General features: G+C 40.3%; 1 non-coding gene across 1 annotated transcript; it reads left to right on the top strand.

The window, feature by feature from the left end:
* The first annotated feature begins 2,385 nt into the window (after positions 1 to 2,385).
* LOC115069703 lies at positions 2,386 to 2,518 on the top strand. The gene has a single exon (XR_003848947.1). It is a non-coding gene; the product is annotated as a small nucleolar RNA SNORA17 (small nucleolar RNA).
* The last annotated feature ends 1,251 nt before the right edge of the window (positions 2,519 to 3,769 follow it).

Raw genomic sequence — 3,769 nt, 5'->3', positions numbered from 1 at the left:
AAGCAGGGTCTCCCTGTAGCACCAATTGGTCTGGAACTTGTAATGTAGACTTGGCTGGCCTCAGACTCACAGAGATCTGCCTTTTTCTGCCTCCCAAGTGCTGGAATTAAAGGCATGGGCCACTATGCCTGGTTGGATACCCTTTTCTGTTAATCTGTGTCTCTTTGGAATTGAGGCCATAAATATTCAGTTATTATTGAAAGAAATGTATTAACTTCTGTTATTTTGTCAATTTTTGTGACATTTTCTCAGATCTCTTTATAACCTGTTCTTTAAAACATGTTTTAATATGGTTTATTTTTTCCCTCTGACCTCTTGAGTGCTTTTATCCTTCTGGTCAGACTGAAGCATTCCTTCTAGTGTCCTCTGTAGAGATGGCTTTGTAGTCATAACTTCATTTAATTTCTTTTATTATGGAAAGCTTTTATTACTCCTTTAAAATTTTCTTTGTCTTTTTGAGACAAGACCTCCCTATAGCCCCAGCTGAGTTGGAACTCTACTCCTTTAATTTGAATACATAGTTTTGCTGGGTATAGTAGTTTGAACTGTCTGTGGTGGACTTGGAACATATCTCTCAAGGCTCCTCTTGCTTTAAAGGATGGAAAGCTTTTATTGCTCCGTAAAAATTTTTTTTTTGTCTTTTTGAGACAAGACCTCCCTATAGCCCCAGCTGAGTTGGAACTCTACTCCTTTAATTTGAATACATAGTTTTGCTGGGTATAGTAGTTTGAACTGTCTGTGGTGGACTTGGAACATATCTCTCAAGGCTCCTCTTGCTTTAAAGGTTTCTGTCAAATAATCAGGTGTTATTCTCTAGGCCTTTCCCTTCTGCAGCTTTCAATATCCTTTCTTTATTCTGTGTTTTAATTTTTTTCAAGAATATGTATGTTTATTTGGGTCATTTGCTACAGCACTTTTAGCCCATTTTTCCTCTTACATAATTGTCACTTCTAAGACCAGATACAGTGGGGCAGTCTGGAATCCCACCACTACACCCTGAACTGCTACATTTATGTAGCCCATCACAGCCTCACCACAGCCCTTCTTCATCAAACCCAATCCAATCTGAACAAGGTCCAGAGTTGAGGACATGATCTACTAGAATGAGATGTGTAGACCAACCCAGAGCCTAGGACACCCACAGAAAGTGGAGGAGGGTAATGTGGGCTGCTCAACAGCTCCATGGACAGGTTACAGGGGCCACAACTATGAGGCCCATGGTATTGCATGAAACTGTGTCTACACCTGTCCAGATCAGCCAGGGGCAAAACTGGATCTTGCTCTTCCTGGTTTCTGGATCTTAACCAGGCTGTGACTGGCCCTTCCACCCAAGGCTTACAGCATGAACATCTTCAGTCACCCACCTTCCTGCAGCAAAGAAAAAGTATCAGAGTGCAGCTTTCTTTATCCACAGGTATATGCTTCATTTCCCCCTACAGAGGCCTGAAGCCACATGCAGAGCTGGACCCTGTGCTGCCCCCCATATGTGTGTGTGTATATATATATATATATGTTGATAGAGTTTCACCCTTACATTTCATGTGTCTCTTTGGCATACCCACATTCCCAGCATCACCAGGGTTGAACACAGCCTGACAATCATGCATCAGTCGTTTTGATAAGTATGAAATCATGAGGATGCTGGGTAAAGGGATGATTTATTCCCAGGGCTGGACAGCACAAGACCTCACCTCATACTTTACTGCTTGGTAGTTTTGATCTGTGACTGACCACAGATGACTGAACCAGTGGAAAGTGGAACCTCAGGTGAACAGGTAAACACTGTACCACAGAAGCAGGCCACCATTGCACTGTTAAGGATGGAGATCAGGTCTTCACACATGCTAGACAAGTGCTTTACTACTGAGTTGTACCACAGTTTTGCTAGTTTAAAGGCCCCATAAAGTGAGGCAGCAACCAGTGAACTGGAGAAACCCAGACTATTGGAAACCACCCTGGAGGCCCCACTTAGATTTCTGTACCTACTATCTTCTAATACCTACTGTCTTCTAAAAAATACCTACTATCTTCTAAAAAAACCTTAGTGGAAAGCCACAATGACAGAATGGATATGGATCATGTTGAAAATAGAGTTGGGGATGGAAGACAGAGTAGAGGACCTGAGCACTTAGGAAAAGTTAATGAGAAATTGAAAGGAACATGGGAGAGGTTTGAAAAGACCATGAAAAGACCTAGCCTTCAAATCATGTGCATAGGAGAACACCATAGTGAAAGCATAGAAAATATCTTCAGTAAAATCATAGAAGAAAATTTCCCAAACCTAGAGAACGAGATGTCCACCCAGATACAAGAGGCCTACAGAATAGCAAATAGGACCAGAAAAGAAATTCTCCATGGATATAAAGTTTAAAAAGTGAAACACAGACTGCTCATAGAGGCATTATAGGTATAACTAATGTGCCACACACTGTGTCAGTAGGTGACTGAGAGGAGAGAGGCTATGTCTGTGCTCAGTGTGGTGACCTGTGAGCATTTGAATGATTAGTAGGCTGACACTCCATGGGCCCTATCAACTCCCTGAAGCTGAATTGTTGGCTACCCCAGCAACCACATGGCAGCTAACAACTGTCCATAACTCTAGTCCCAGAGGATCCGACAGCCTCTTCTGACCTATGCAGACATTGCACAACATGGGTGCACTTACCTACATATAGGCAATGCATGCATAAACATAAAATAAAAATAATAAAGAAATTTTTTTTAATTATTTTAAAAAACAATAATACATCTAGTTACTTTAGTGTGTATGGAGTTCAGGGGATAACTTGTAGGAGCTGATATATGACATAGCAGATAAATTATGAAAAAAATGATTATTTTAATCTTTTCTATCTGTGTGTGTCTCTCTGTCAGACAAGTTCAGCTGACATGTTTATAGTGAAAAAGCTAAAATAACTAGCCATAGCCACCAGTCTTTAAAATATTTTATTATTTTTATTTTATGTGTATTGGTGTATTGCCTACATGCACGTAAGTGCACTTGTGTCATACAGTACCTGTGGAGGTCAGAAGAGGGCACAGAATCCTCTGGAACTGGAGTTATGGATGGTTGTTAGCTACCACGTGGGTGCTGGGCTCCTCTACAAGAGCAACCTGTGCTCATAAACGCTGAGCCATCTCTTCAGTCCCAATATAGCTATCAGACCTGTGGTTTCTCACCTACTTTACAAATGATTTCTTTTTTGTTTGTCTCAGACAGGGACATTTTGGAGCCCATTACACATTTTGTAAAAACTAACAACTCTTTACTGTTAGAGAAACTAAAGATGCTATTTAATGCACTACTCAAGGTTTAAACTATAAAAGTTCCTTCCCCTCAAGATCCAGACTTTGAGACTTGAGTTCTTTAAACAAGGCTGCAGCCTAACTAAAAACATGTTTCTTGAACATTTCCAGTGTTTTACCTCGTCTATCCTACTATACAGCCAGTTCTCCACCTTCTACTGTGTAGTTTCCAGGGATCAAATTCAGCTGGCTCTCAGGCTTAGCAGCAACTACCTTTTCTCACTAAGCCATCTTGCTGGCCCAAAGCTAGAACTTATACAACATTGCTGAAGTATATATAAAATGTGTAACCACTTTGGAAGTCTGGCAGTACTCAAATCTTTAAATACAAGTCACCACATGATCCTGCAAGTTCACTTCTAAGTATGTAGTTAAGTAAAATAAAAACACATCTATACAAAAACTTATACATGTATTTTTAATGATAGTATATTCACAACAGAACCAAACTATAAACAACTCA

Source organism: Nannospalax galili, unplaced genomic scaffold (genome assembly GCF_000622305.1).
Source record: "Nannospalax galili isolate Female #2095 unplaced genomic scaffold, S.galili_v1.0 scaffold6174, whole genome shotgun sequence".
Classification (NCBI taxonomy): Eukaryota; Metazoa; Chordata; class Mammalia; order Rodentia; family Spalacidae; genus Nannospalax; species Nannospalax galili.
Note: the sequence above shows the minus strand (reverse complement) of the source record. Positions and strands in the feature narration are given on the sequence as shown.